Source organism: Coturnix japonica, chromosome 5 (genome assembly GCF_001577835.2).
Source record: "Coturnix japonica isolate 7356 chromosome 5, Coturnix japonica 2.1, whole genome shotgun sequence".
Classification (NCBI taxonomy): domain Eukaryota; kingdom Metazoa; phylum Chordata; class Aves; order Galliformes; family Phasianidae; genus Coturnix; species Coturnix japonica.
In genome coordinates this window covers 3,520,783-3,535,899 of record NC_029520.1, presented here as the reverse complement: position 1 = coordinate 3,535,899, position 15,117 = coordinate 3,520,783, and the positions used below count along the sequence as shown (strand labels likewise).

At 38.0% G+C, this 15,117-nt stretch overlaps 1 long non-coding RNA gene across 5 annotated transcripts in view; it reads left to right on the top strand.

Moving 5' to 3' along the window:
- LOC107314331 overlaps window positions 1-15,117 on the top strand; it is a 39,930-nt gene that overhangs the window by 10,404 nt on the left and 14,409 nt on the right. For 3 of the 5 annotated variants that reach the window (XR_001555354.1, XR_001555356.1, XR_001555361.1), the window contains 4 exons: window positions 2,648-2,718; window positions 3,235-3,308; window positions 4,407-4,494; window positions 13,227-14,020. This is a non-coding gene — a long non-coding RNA (uncharacterized LOC107314331). Of the gene's footprint in view, window positions 1-2,647; window positions 2,719-3,234; window positions 3,309-4,406; window positions 4,495-13,226; window positions 14,021-15,117 lie in introns of those variants that run through there. The other 2 variants (XR_001555357.2, XR_001555355.2) reach the window with 1 other exon arrangement.

Sequence of the window (15,117 nt, the reverse complement as noted above, 5' to 3'; positions counted from 1 at the left end):
ACCTCACCAGGTTTCTCCACCCAACTTTCCAGTCCATCTAGGTCTCTCTGAATGGCAGCATAGCCTTCTTGCATGTCATTCACTCGTCCTGGCTTTGTATTGTCAGCAGACTTGTTGAGGGTGGACTCTATTCCATCATAGGGGTCATTGATGAAGATGATGAACGAGACTGAGCTCAGCACCATTAGTTACAGGCCTACAACTAGACTATGCCACTGATCACAGCTCTCTGAGCTCTGCCAGTCAGCCACTTTTCAATACACTTCCCTGTCTGCTCATTTGTCCCTCACTACCTGAGCTTCTTTATGAGGATGCTGTGGGGGTCAGTGTCAGATGCCTTGTTCAAGTCAAGGTATACAACATCTATTGCTGTCTTCCCATCTACTCAGTGATGAATAACATTGCAGAAGGCTAATGTGTTGGTGGAGCGTGATTTCCCCTTGATGAATTCCAATTGCTTAGAGATGGCATCCAAAAAAGGTTGTTCTGTCCCCTTACAAGGGATGAAGGTGAAGGTGACTGGCCAAAGAGCACAATAATGCTGTTTGATAGAGCAAATTCTCAGCCATGTAATACTATTTTTCAACATGGTAACCACTGTTACCTATGCACTTTTGCCAGCAATGAAGAAGAGCCTGCATGCTGCACTCATAAATACCTGCATGGCCATCCAGAATGTGGCTCATCTTTCATACTGCTCTTGCCACTGCTGAAATGCACCACCCACCTTGCACTGTGCTCACGTCCAATGTTTGGTCTCCATAAATGTTCAGTAAGCATCAGTGAATGTCAATGGGTGCCTTTTTTTTTTCCAAGTGGAGGAATTCAGTGATACATCTCTCCTTCATCCACACTTCCACATCAAATGCCATTTTATCAGACTGCCACTCTGCTGTCATCTGTCACATGACAACAAAATGTAGTGGAATAGTGGTGGGAAAATTCAGCCTCTACTGCCATACCACTATTGCCTCCCTCTGCTGTTGTGAACCAAATTAATAAAATAGGAGGCATTACTTTCAGAGCAGGACTTGTATAAAGTTTATTTTTTTTGATAGACTAGATCATCGAGCTTGTATCTAATGGCAAATGAGAGAATAATGCTGTTACACCTAATGAACAGGGAAAGTAATCTGATCTTAATCTAAACAAATTATATTTAATTGAAAGAGTTTTTAAACAAATAAAACTGTAATAAATTCATTTATCTTTGACATACACTTCAATCTCAAATAAAATCAGGCTATGACATAACAAGTTCTGAAGTACCTAACCAGCCGCGTTAGAAAGTTGCTGTAGGAACCAATTTAGTTTTACTACTGAAGGGAAATAACACAAGGAAAATGAATTAAACCTTAGTTCCATATAAAAATAATTAGAAAGCCTACTGACAAAACTGTTATACTGATCAAGATTTCAGAATCTATATTTGCTAACAAAATGGTTGTTAAAAGGTGTTTTAAAACAACAATGAAAAGACACCTGCAGTAGCCAATTGCATCTAAATGAGAAGAGAAATCTTTCAGGCTTTTTGGCAAACACTGATATCTCCAAAAATACCTGTGTGGCCCTATTATCTGTTACGATATTATTGGCTGTGCATGCATATTTCTTAGCAAGTTAGTTAACAATAGATACTATTTTGTTTACACAGTGATTGTAACATAGAGGCTCGTACCTCATGCTGTTTAAATGAGGTTTTCTCAACTGCGCAGTTATTTTCTGCAATAGCTAAGATTCTTGAATAGGAGTCATATTTTGTGGCTTTGGAGGCATTTTCCTTGGTAAGCTGCCACATTGGGGGAATCAATGTATTATTTTTATTTCACTAATTGTTAGATCCTGATGTACTCAGCTCAATATGAGTAGCAACTTACTCAGTGGGACCCTTCTGGAGCACAATGATACTCATTGTGAAGGCAGATGCCACTAATTGGTTCCATGTGACCAAGCCTGAAAAACAGCTTATAATGGCTATGCAGATATGTCTATGAAGCTGGCAAACTCAGCCTTAACTTTGACATTTTAGTACCCTAGAGAAGATTTAAGTGCTATTTTTGATGAGCTATATTTAATATATTGATTCCAGACCTGTCTACTTTTTTTTTGTGTGTTGTGATCAAACTTGAAAACTGCTACTATTTTAAGGATAATTCCTGGAATTTAGGGATGTTCTTTCTTTAGTGTAGAGCCTGGGACATGAGCAATGCTCATGTTTGTATAACTTTAAAAACTGTACAAGTCTTAAACATATTTTAAACAGCATCAGTCCATTCAAACACAGACAATTTGACCTTTCAGCTTCCTTTTTTATCTCAGTGATAGGGCTCAGAAGTTGTGCTTGTGGGTAGTTATTCTCTTCATCCTTTATTCTCTGGATGTCTTGCAACAGTGCAACAGTTTGAGTTCTTGATGCAAAGAGGTAAATATAGTCTTGTAATGTCTGGGGATGAGGGTGACCCTGTAGATAGCTGTAAGGGAAACTGTTGATCACAGCCTGAACCTCTGATTAACCATCTGATGAGTCAGCTGTGGGAGCACAGGTGAAGGTAATTCTGCTTTATGCTTAAGGTATAGAGCTCAACTCCACCTCTCCTAGATCCCATTTAAGGGCTGACCACCAGTAAGGTAGCATCTCTTTCTGCAGATCTCTTCTTTGTGTAGTTCTTTGGTGAGCCTTGACATCCGTGAGTACCTGTCTTGAAGGCCTCAGAGTTGGTGAGTTTTTTTTCTTAGTTATCCTTTGGCTCTTTATTTCTGACTATATTTGTACTATTCCGTCTGTACGTTATACTTGTATTATTTCAACTGTACAATACCATACTGGTATTATTTCCACTGTACAATATCAGGCACAAAAAGTAGAAAGTAGCTGATTAAACTGACAGATTTCTCAACTCCTGTGCATGGGTTAAAAAACTGGAAACGTTAGCAGTTGCATATAAACTGTGTGCTTACACTGCTGCTCCTTAACCTCTAGTTTATTTGCTCTCTTTTTATCCAGCCCCTCTGATATTCAGCCCAGGGTGACTTATCCAGACATATAGTTAAGAGTGTAAAGCCAGGTGTTGAAGCTGGGCTAATTGCTATTTGTAGGAATCAGCATACTGCCCAGTTGCTGATTAGCTTTGGAGTATCTCCACCTGTTACTGAGCACTGCCACTTTTTCTATTATCTGGTATCTGAAATATAAACTATATGCATATATATATATAGTTTTTGATTTGCCTGCAGTTTCAATTATCCTGAGCTAGTGCAAGTACAGGCATCGAGGAGAACTGTTATAAAATGACAGTGAGGCTTTTGAGGTAAGAATTTCACTAAATATCGTTTATTATTATTTCTGCCCACATGATGGCAGTACATGTTAATCCAAATGAAGAAAGTTAAAAGCAAATTGCATCTTTTCAGCAACAAAGTTCTGTTGCTCCCCACTCCCAAGACTAAGAATGTATGAGAAATTTCTAAGAGGCATTATGAATACATATGAAAGGATAACTCCCCCTTACTGTAAAAGCCCCCAAGTCTATAAAGCAGTAAAGCACTGCTTCATGCATGAACCACACGTAACTATGAAATGTGTATGGAATGGTGCTATGTTATAAATAGAAGTGGTCAGTAAAGCTTTGTCAGTCATGCTTGGCTTAATCATTTGAAGTCAATAAAGTCATTGAAGTATAATAGCCACTCCCTGGCATTGGTTTTGCAAGTGCAGAACTGGAGTTTTGAGCTCCTCGATGCTGATTGTTTAATCTGTTGTAAGAGCATGGAAAGTCTAAACAGACAGTCTATTGAGTTATTAGCTGCAAAAAAAGTTCAGGCATTACTTCAGAAGAGTTACAACCAGGAACAAAGTCTATTGAATTTGTCAAGCTCTTCATCTGTTTATGAGTTGAATCAAGAGAGTTTGAGTGTGTTTGCTGGGTAGAATCGAACGTCATTGCCAGCATTTACCATTAAAGGTTGTAATGCTAAAAAGACAAAGAAAAAAAAACCCCAAACCACTTGTTTTTATAAGCTTTGACTTATCTCAAAAAAAAAAAAAAAAGTACTTTTTTTGGTTGTTTGATTTTTTTTTTTTAAGGTAATTAAAAAGTGTATTAGACTTGACTTTATACTTCATATTTCTTTTATGCTAAGATCAGATAAGGAAAAGAGTAAAAATTTGTATTTACAACTACAAAGCTAGAAAACTAGGAATAAATACTCATTTCAGCTCAAATGCATAAAGCAAGCTCAGCAGGTTTCTTTGATTAGAGTCCCAGGTGAGCATGATCTCATAGAAGCATAGAATAGCTCAGGTTGGAAAAGACCTTAAAGATCAGCAAGTGCAACCAGAGCTTAACCATACTACCCTAACTCTAACAAGGCCTTATGACCAATTTACCTCTTGAATCCTGTTACAGAACATGCTGGACTTGCTGATATGAGCTGTTTTGTGATATGTACCTGCAGATAAGAAGCATGAAAGAAGTGGGAACTGAAGCAACCAAAGTGAGTAATTTGTTGCTATTTTTGTTTATTATAGTTTTTATTTCATGAATCCTAAGGATTGCTACATTAGTTCCTATGGTTCGTATTGTAAGACTAAAATTATCTTATAAGATGTCTCCTTTTGCTACAGTATGTACTATACTATGTAAATCCCTGCCCTTGTTTGCAATCAGCAGGTATGTGGGAACTTATTGTGGCACGTAATGTTTCTGTATGTTTTGAGTTACCACTCAAATTGCACCTGAAAATGCAATGCCAGAAGGCATTAGTGGTAACTCACTTATGCCTGTGTCCACAGTAGTGGAAAGGAGAAATTCATTTCTTGAATGGCTAGGGAACTTAATGACTCTTAAGTCCTGTAGATTTAGAAATTGATCGCTTTGTTTTAATCTTTCTCATGTCATGTCTGCAGTAACCTCCATTTTAAAATATCTCACTTTCTTCTCTGTGGGTAGCCTACAAATACCACCTACCTCTTGATATTGCCTATCAAAACTGCGTGTTTTTTATTCTTCCCACACTCCACCTCTTGTATTAGAAAATAATCTCAATATACTCCTCTGTGTGGCCAGACTAGATTGATTAAACTGGTATTTCTCTCGCTCACTTGTTTAACTGAGCTGATATGTAAGGTAGTTTTCCCATTAATTCTTTAAATTGCGTGGTTTAGTAGAAGCCAGGGATTGTCCAAGCGTAGAGTCCCTTGTACTAGGCCCTGCTCATGTGGAGAATAGGAGAGAATCTCTTGAATGTATTAACTTGAGAACTTGGAAACAGTATTTCTGCTGCAAGTACGGAGAGTGTGGCGGTTTTGGAATGAGGAAAATATGGTGGAAAAAGAGGTACATTGTACTGGAGGGAGGGAAGAATGAAGAAAACAGAGCAGTTATTTCCTACGTGTCCAAAAATGGTGCTGGAGTTCAATTAAAAAATATGTAGAGTTCTCAGAATATCCAGTCTTTGATCTGTGATTGTTCCCTCAACTTGATTTCTTTCTATGCCTTGTTCCCAAACTGAAGCAGGTTCTGTGTTAACTAACATTGTGAGGAAGGATAGGGAAGCCCTGCATTTATTTCATCCTGGCATATGATTGCTATATGTGGCACGTCTGATGTTGTAAGCTGCATGTTGAGTTTTCTTGTGACTGGAAGATTATGTATCCAATGGGACTCTTAGGGCGTTATTATTATTCTTATTATCTTGGGTGAGAGTGCACTTTGCTCTGGGCTCGTTGTAGAACTACTTTCAGGGCATGAAGCTAACTTTAACGCTTACACAAAATAATGCTTGGGCAAAAAATAGATACTCTGATAAAGCAGCATATTTTATGCCAAGCTGATTGGTAATTTTGCAATATTATGCTACTAAGATGGCTATAAAACCAAAAGGTACTACAGTAATGTTGACTGTGATGCTGTGTTGCCTGCGGGTAAACAGCAAAGTTATTAGGAAAGGAATGTAAAGAAAATACTCCAGTTTTAGAAGAGCAACCTCTAGAGTTATATAGCTGTTCAAGGTGAAGATGACATTGCCAGATGCATTCTCTATTGTTAGTTTCTTGTTTTCCCAGTGTTGTAGTGTAGAAGATTCATGGGTAAACCTAACTTAAGTTGGTTCTCACTAGGGAGAGCCATCAAAGTTGCTTAAAGGGAGCAGACTGGTATAGTCTTGCTAGAGAAAGCAGTTGTGCAACCGAGAACTTCTGGGGATATGAACTTTGTCAAAAAGGCAAGGGGTTTGGATAGATACGGGTACAAGCGTGGCGTGAGTCTCATTGGCTCATCTTCCTCTGTGATGTGCAGTTATGTCTCCAAAATTATGAGAGTTTCTATAGTAGTTTTATTTTCTGGAATGCAAGGCTACCTCGTAGAAAAAAAAATTATTTGGTCAGCTAATGTGCTTAATAAATAATTATGCTGTTACAGAAATAACTATTTATCAACAACCCCTAAAAAAAAACTCACAAAACTTCTCAAAAGACTTTCTTGATTTTTTATAGAGTTGCTGAACTGAGTACTTATGTCTTTGCATTATAGAATGTATGTGAAATTTTCTTACATAAAAGCAATGGTTTTGTCTTTGGAGAAACCCCGTTGTTTTCAGAATTGCTTCTCTTAACACATTGCTATGCTCTTGTAAGTAACCCTGGACATAAAGCTGTGTACAAGAAATCTTTTGAAGACCAGCTTTCAAAACATTGTGAAATCTGAAAGCATAGGGAAAACTGACAACTCATTCTGGAAACAGTACATTTAATAAGGCAGAATTAGCTTCAGTGATTTCCTAAATATTTCAGTGGGGGCTGTAAAGAATTTGTTTTATTAATACAACTATCCTGCATATAGTGCTCCTAGAGAAAATTGGTTAGGTGTGTGAGCATCTCTGTATCATTTCCATAAATGTCCTTTAAAACCAGAACTGTAGTTGTGTTTTCAGGCATTTATTTGGACTGAATTGCTAGTGGATGCTGTCTTCTAAGAGAATTGTTGCTTCACCTGTGCCACGTGGTATCTTTTTCTTGTTTTCCCAGTATATATGTTCTCCTGCTACTAAAAACAACTAAGCTAGTAAATTCTATGTTGCATCCCGAATAAATGTCATTCTCTACTTCTCTGAGAAACTGTTTGATACACATTTCCAATTCCTTATATCCTGTCATAAGAAAAGATAGCTGGGGATTACTGGTTGGCCTGAGACTTTGATGGTGGGTTAGAGAACCTTCCAAGTGCAAGGAAGATGCTGTTGAAAATTCCATGTGGTGCATTGCAACTAAACAGTAATAGGACTGTGACAATTCTGAAAGATTAGTTTGGTCTCCTTCCAGTCCCTAGTGGGTAAAATGCTTGGCTAATGCTGCAGCTGGCAGCGAAGGGTAGCCCGGGGCTGTCTTCTTGAATCCATTGAGATTTCTTTTGTGGAGTCTTTTTCCCTCCTCCCTAAATTTGCTCACTGCACCAACAGGATGTTTCTTGAACTAAGAAGTAACTTGGACATTATTTTCCACTGCGAGGGTATGTCTTGTAAAGAGACAGTTAATTGGCTGTTATTTTGCACTTGCAGAATTACTCCTTTATGGACTTGTTTATGTAGATCAGAGAGGCCCTGGGGCTTCTTTGACCTAGTTCCTTGCATAGACTAATGGAAGAACTGCTGTCAGGCTGAAAGATTGCCTTTGTTTGTAGCTTTTGCTAGCATGGTGGAGAGATCTGGTTTTGGTGATCTTGGCATGGGGAAGATAACAGATTGGATGATACTCTTGCTCTCAGACGTAAAGATCTCTAGGATAGAAGTGCTCCCATTCCAGAAACTAGTGCATGTTTTGTTCTGGTGTTGTCTAAATCCATTTAATATGGTGTAGAACTGCAGAATCTCTGTAGTACTAGAAGTCTTTATTTTAATTCCAACATAGTTCAGCAGTTGGTAGAATCAGTGTGTGTGTGGAGGTGACTACGAGTCGATGTAAAAACACAAAACTTTATTCTTGGAGCACCACTTTAATTGCGTAATCTGCTTCCATCAATCACCGATCGGCTTTTAAACAGCCCCGTGAACTGGGGTAATATGACTTCAGCTTGTTGCACTGAGTTCAGTTTCTGGGTCAGAGAATATAGTTTTTATATGTAAAAATTGTAATTTCTGATTAATTTCATGACTAAATGCGCTAGGGTATGTGAAAACACGCACTAAAATCAGTTGACTCCTGGCTAAGCACTAGAATGAAGCTGATGTTTTGGTGTTTTTTTTGTACTGGATATGAAATGTTACTTCTGTATGCTTGTTGTGTGGAAATGAAGTAGGTTGTCTGTAGAGTGCTTGTACGCAAGTGGGGAGCAGTTTTATATCAAAATGAGCGTGGGCTAATATAAGCCGACCACTACATAGACGCGCTTGTAACAGGCACAATGCTATGCACTGTGCAAAGCACCAGCGGTGTAGTAGTTTCCAGAAATTTGTGCTGAATTAAAGCTCTGTAAGGCAGAATAATGTGGAAGTTTTGCTGCACAGTCCATCACTGGTTTCATCCAACTTGAAGGAAAAAATTATTATTACTATTATTATTTTACTTACTATATCTGGAAAGCTTTAGAAAAAGAAGGGGTGAATCTGTACCTGTTTTATAGACCCTGTTATGATAAACCGTTAGCAATGGGCAGCACGCATAGTCATGTTCATGTGAGTAGTAGTTCGGCATAGCATTCATAGTGCGGCAGTAGTTGTCTAAGCATTGCCACAGGGCTCAAGGAAGTTTCTTTGTTTTGTTTTTGACAGTGAGACCCTCTCATCTTCTGTAGATGTGTTTGCTTTGTTTGGATTGAAAATTCTGAATCAAAATTAGGCCCTTCTGACTTGGGAATGTAAGGGACTCTCTGAACAAATTCAATTGTTTTGATTTTTTTCTCTGTATTGTTTCAGGTATTTTCTTTTGTAAGTATATGAGCAAATCCAGTGCAATCCCGGGTGGAGAAAACCTAAATGTGCATTAGTGGTTAAATGAGATGAGAGGGAATGAGCTACAGGTGCTTCATAATAGTAGTGTGTAAGCATACTTGAGTTTTTTATGTTAAAATTATTGGTGTTGCAGTCAGGCAGCTGGTTAATGATTCTAGTGGCTTTGGTGCAGACTTCAGCATTCTGCGATGATTATTTAGGGTGTATTTTCCTTTTTTCTTCAAGAAGGAAACATCTCTTAGTCATAAGAAATCTTTTATTTATTTTTAGCAAAAAAACCACAATGCATTTACCCATGTCAGCTCATTGGAGGGAAGGTGATCCCATTCCTGGCTATCTGTTCAACTTATTAAGTTTTTTTTTTTTTTTTAAACATTAAATTTTTCTGCTCAGTGGTAAGAATGTTTCTTGGTAACACAAGGGATTTTTCCTAGACATCTGTGTCTCCCCTGCACAGAACAATTTGAATAATACAGTAATTCTTGTCCTAATGGAGTTATATCTCTCCTATTTACCAGCATTCACCTGCACATGCTAAGCAATATTTCTATTTACTGGCTTGTGTTGCTTGACCAAATAAAAGGTAATATGCTGATTATATATGTTCTTACGAGAGCTGCACTTCCAGTTTGAGGGGAGGAGTCTTTCAGAAGGACAAGGAAAATCTTCTACATTCAAGATGAAAATTAACGAGGGAGAACTTAAGTTGGCAAAGCTTTTTGTAGTTACTCAAAGCCAACAAAAATCAATTGGTTAGTAGGTCAGTTAACTTTGTCCAGTTATTAATAGAGATCTCAAAAGTTTGCTATAAATGAAAACAGTTTTCATTAAGTATTGGTAATATTGTAAAAAGTCTGACTTTTTACCTCCTTATGCCCAGTCCGGGAATACATCTTTGCTAATGTGTCCAGTGTGTAGTGGGAGCACAAGCTTTCCTTGTGGAAAAATGTCAACATCTCTGTGCACAAATAACATTGTGAAACTGTGGAACAGTAGAAACTGAGGTTATAATTGGTTTGGCAAGGTGAAGCAGTGATATGTACTCATTTAGATAATGTGTGGTGTTTACTCACTCTGAGTATGTCACTTTGCATGATGTCTTTGGAAAGATCACTATAATGTTAACATCTGTATTCGTTTGTAGCTTCTTTAGTACTTTTATGTTTGTAATGGCATCTCAAGTGGAATTTGTGAGACTGGCTCGTGGTGAATTTAGCTTAATCAATAGCTGAGCGCTTGCACAACGTACATAGTAGGCGTTCTCTTAAATTGTCCTAAGAAAGTAGTGTCTTAATGGTACTATAGTTTGTAAATAACGATCATTAAATCTTTACAGCAAATATTAATCTGTATGTCTTCAAAGTCACAGAGAAAATATGAGTGGGAGTAGCTCTAAATGCTTGAGACATCAAGGCACTCTGGAGATTAGTGGAAGTGTGTATCTTCTGGAATAGCTTGACCAGAAATGATAGATAAGCAGTAGCTGGACTTAAACGAAGCACCAAGCTTTAACTCCACTTCACTGACATGAACATCAGTTGTAATTATGCAAGTTTTTGTTTTCATTTTGGTATGAAATGGGAATGCAGTTCAGCTCAAAGATGCTTGCGTCCAAAACAATCAACATAACTTTACCCTTAAGAGGCTTTGTTTTGTCACCAACACTTTGCTCTCTTGATAGTTATTTGAAAGGGCGGATTATTTTCTTTGCTGTGTTTTCCCCTTTGCTTTGCCACTTTTCAACATGGCTCAGTATGCAGCAATCAAATGTGATCCAAAAAAAGTAGGAGCTGGGAGACCAGTGATGATTTTGGTGTATACTATTGCTCCTAGTGGGTGGAAAATCAATGTATTAAACATCAAGCATTTCAACTTCATCAAATGGAGCAGCGTGTGAGGCAGATAACAAACTTTCAGTATTTGTTGCATTGAGGATAAAACTTGCAAAATAATACCGTGTTGCTCTATCGTGTCTGTTGTGGGTAGGTCAGACATGGTCTGCAGGCTCAGAAAGAGGATCCCGTGTACTGTCAGAGGGCTAGCTTGCTGGTGGCAACCCAGCACTGCAGTCGTGTTTGGTGTCTGGCAGTTTGTGTATATATAATAAAATACACTAATCTTCATACAACAGCACTGTGTGAGAAGTACTTCGTTGGATTTACTTTTAATAGTGTTTTGGTTTCACTGTGAAATGCTCCCACACACAATTTTATGGGATGTCTGTCTTCCAGTTAAGCAGAATTGTAACTACAGAATTCCCCTCACCCATTACTCCTGCCCAGTGGAGGAGGACAGCATGTATACAGCGGGATCTTTTTTATGTCAGTCTGTAGGTGGGAAGTGCCTACAGCTAGATACAGATTCTGTGAGGAGACTAGAGCAATAAATTACTTTATGCTTTTACATGCCCTTACCCATCAACAAAGATATTTCTGCAGGTGTGAGTGGCTTCTCCAGCAATGCTACCTTTCAGTGACATAGTAGTAAAAGAGATGTTTAGTAGTGCAGAAACAAATAATGTTTTTAGTTGTCATTTTCTGATCTGATGAATTCTCTGTGCTTCTTCTAAGGCAGCACATGGACTTTTTTTTCTGGCCTGTTTACTGTAAAAGGATAATTGCAGGTTTAATACTGGAGTTCTGCCTTTGAGACTTTATTTGGGTGGCAACACCTTCTAATTTCAGGCTCCCACTTTGAAAATAGCAGCAGAGCCATGGAAGATGAGCAGCCCTAACAAATTGTTTCTTGGACCAGTGCTCTGAGGTGCTCAAGATCTATTCTGAGTCTTATCAGAATTGTTAGTCAAATATGAACTGTTGTTTTGTATAGTCAGGACTGAATTTCCCTCTAGCTATGTAGAAATGTCTCCCTTTGCCTGCAAGTAGGACTTAACTGGTGTTAGCTTAAGTAGTCAATGGAATTTCTACTAAACCAGTGTTTAAGAGTGGATGATGTCAGGTATATTTGTATCTGTCAAAAGACAAAAATTATCAGTATAGCCGTTGCTGTTCACCACTGTATTAAAGTGTACTGAAATCTGCTTTTGAAGGGAGGAAGATGTCAATCTGGATTAAAACCTGATCCTCACAGCCTATCCATTTCTACAGAGAATTATTTTTTCAAGTAGCTTTAAGAGTAGCATACAGACATTACTACTTGCTATTTTCTGCCCTGACTGCTAGTTTGCAGGAAAAACCTTCCATGAGAATGAGTCAGTCTTGGGAGAACCTGCTTAGTTATCTGTTCTCTTATACCTAGCTCTTTTCCCTTTTAATCACCTCTAGCAGTAACATTACCATGTTTTCCACAGACATTTATGTTCCTTTCTATAAATTCCTGGTTTGTTGCTCAAATGCTTATTTCTAGCTAAGCTTTAAAGTGCTTGTGTTGTTCAGAAGTTTGCGGGGTGTCTATTGTTTGTTGAATTTCAACAAGCAATAGTCCCATCTTAAACATCGAAACGCTTTTTAAAATTAATTGTAGGAGAAGACTGTGGCCTATTCCAGAGGGGGAAGAACAGGAGAAATCTGGTTGCCTCCTTTGTGTGAACCTTTCTTTGAGTAGGAGGGGTGTCCAGAACCCACTGCAGTATATGATTCATGTCGGCTGGGCTGCTTTAGTTGTACAGGCTGTCTGATAGCCAGGTGCTAGTGAAGCAAGGCTGTGAACTGCACGGGCTCTGTCATGGGCAGTGAAAGACAAGAAAGATTGCCTGGATTGCCCAGGAAGTCTCTTGACAGAAGCAGTAGGGTATTTCCAGAACTTCATTATATTTAGTTACAGTAAGGCAGAACTGCCATTCTGATACATATGTACACACATATGCATATATCTTCCTTAAACATAGTGCAACTTCATAAAATATAGAAAATAGGACTTTCTCTTCATTTTCATCCCTCACTGCTCCCTTTGCTATAGCTGCTTGCTTGGTGATAGGTGTATGCAAGTGGAAGAATGTTCTTCTTCCCTGCTGGTTTTTCTACCTGCCTGCAAAACAGGTGACTAGGAGAAAGGCAAGGCATTTCATTAGCTCCTAAAACTGCTGCCTGGTGTAGCCTGTGCTTGGATGCTTGAGTGGTTACAGATTCCTAGTCAGTGCAGCTTGTGTCTGGATGACTTTTGTCTTGGTCTTTGTAGGTTATAACTTAGCCCAAAGGCATCAGTATGAAACAGTGTGAACTCTCTTCACCAGTTAGGGGGCATTTATAGCTGTGCATGGAAGCTGCTATCAACCATAGGGTGACTAGATCTAGTGATTCATCTGTTGTCTAAATGTTATGTAGGTGGATTAACAGTGATGTGGGGGACAAAGCTCTGTGAAGGCAGCAGATTTCTGAGACGAAAACACTTCATTGGAAGGCAGCCTGCCTGTGTGCTGAGACTGCGTATGATTACTGTAAGCAGCCTGTGTAACTGAAACAGATCAGCCACCTGTACGGTGCAGGTAAATAAAAGGAATTCATGAAGAAAGGCTGATTGAACAGGAGAAACAGCAATCGCAGCTGTTTACACTGTCATCCAAATGGAAGAAAAGAGTTAGCACTTGACTACTGATGCATAGCAAGTTGGAAATGCTTTCCTTTGAATGGGGAAAGAATACTACCAGAGTCTTTGGAAAGTTCATATGATTTATTTTTCTCTAGACCAATTCGTTTTCTTTCCTGATCGTACAAACTTCATGAAGGATTAGCATCTTAAATATCTGAGCTTTGTAGGCTTAGTTGACTGCAAATCCTGACTTTGGTGTTTATTGTGGAACCTGTCACAGAAAACTTTGTGTTCTCCATAGTGACATTCCTCTATAAGCCATTTTTAAATGATATATGGAGCACAAACAATTGGAGGACTAATAACATCATCTTGGCATGTGAAGATATTTGAATAAAATTGACTCTTTTTCTTTTTTTAAACTAAAATTATTTCTAAATACTTCTTTTCCCTAAGTGTTGACAAAGTAAAATTTGGGGTTTAGTTTTTAACAGAGTCAAGTTACTAACATCTTGAAATAACCTTATGTGAAATTGAGGGGTAATGTATATAAAGAAGGCAGTGAGAAGAATTCATTTATTCTTACTTTCCCAAGATTAAAAAAAGTGTGTGTGTGTGTGTGTATATATATATATATATATACACACATATATATATATATACACACACACACATATATATATATATATAAACAAAATAACAAAACAAAATCAGAAAGCAAACAAAAAAACTAAAAATCAGCAGATAATTTTGTCTGTAGTATTACCTTTTGCCAATTTTAATTGTGTTATTTCCAGCCCCCAGACTGTAAAGAAGGATTTTTGTCTCATTACTTATATCTGTAATGCTATTTACTCTAACATGTTCTGCTTAATATAAGTGCTTCCTGAAAAGGTGAAAAGATTCTTTTACACATCTTAGTGTTTCTATCGATTGACCAGAATGTGATTAAAGCAGAATTCAACAGCTGGAATTAAATTACAGCTCCAGTCTTATTGAGTTCTGGGCCCATAACTTGAACAGTGCTGTCTGATTTCTATATGTTTCCTGTTTATAAAGCATTTTTCATGTGGACTTCAGCCATCTACAGAATAAGTGCTGCTAATGGTGGTGGGTAAGATGTTTATACTTCTTTTTGTAGATGTGTGCACATATTTGAATTTCTCCCTGAATACTGACTGATTTTTCCCATGGATAATGAGATGTAACACATTTCAAGTCTTCCGTAAACCATTTTGTCCTTATGATGCTTCACTATCTCTACTATGCTATTAAGACTTTACAGTCTTATGTGTACCTTAAGTCTCTTATGGAAGCTGCCACTTTTTTTTTATAAGCCACTTTAGTGATTTCTGCCTATCCCCAAACTTAGTCCTGACCCTCTGCCAACATAAATTTGTCCTAGACCTGTAGCCTTTTCAGAACAGCAGTGTAAATCTAGCTTGTAGGTTATAAGATTCTGTGCTTTAGGTCTATTGGCATCCTAAACTGTATAGCCAAAAACCCTAGTGACTATTACTTGCATGGGACATAAATCCCACATCCTGAATGATTAATAGCCTTTCATACAGATTTCTCAGCAGTTCTAACATTTATTTGCTGATACATCTGAAATACAAAACACAAATAACACATGGACTACATTACTTAAAACAAGCACATCCATTACTCTAGTTACTCTTTATT